Source organism: Hyaena hyaena, unplaced genomic scaffold (genome assembly GCF_003009895.1).
Source record: "Hyaena hyaena isolate Hyena2069 unplaced genomic scaffold, ASM300989v1 scaffold_130, whole genome shotgun sequence".
Classification (NCBI taxonomy): domain Eukaryota; kingdom Metazoa; phylum Chordata; class Mammalia; order Carnivora; family Hyaenidae; genus Hyaena; species Hyaena hyaena.
The window spans coordinates 1,406,888-1,407,188 of NW_024080762.1; positions in this window are offsets into that span (position 1 = coordinate 1,406,888).

A 301-nucleotide genomic window follows, 5' to 3' on the forward strand; every position below is an offset into this window, starting at 1 on the left:
GACTGCCTTCCCTGCTCATTCCTCCTAACCACACGGGGCGCCAAGTGCCAACTGTCTCTTTCAGGAGGTTCTCCCGTACCCTCAGAGCCCCTCTTGTTTTTCCACGCACCCGCCCCAACCCAAGACACAGGCGCCACCCCTCAGCTTCTCGCCCCTCCCAACCAGCGAGCACCGCGCAAGCGTCGGAAGCCTGGCGTCCCGGGCTGTGGCACGCCCAGAGGCAGGCCGCATGGCGATTGGCCAGGAGCGCATCACGTGACGCCGGTGTCGCCGCGCGAGCGTGCGCAGACTGGCTCTGCGC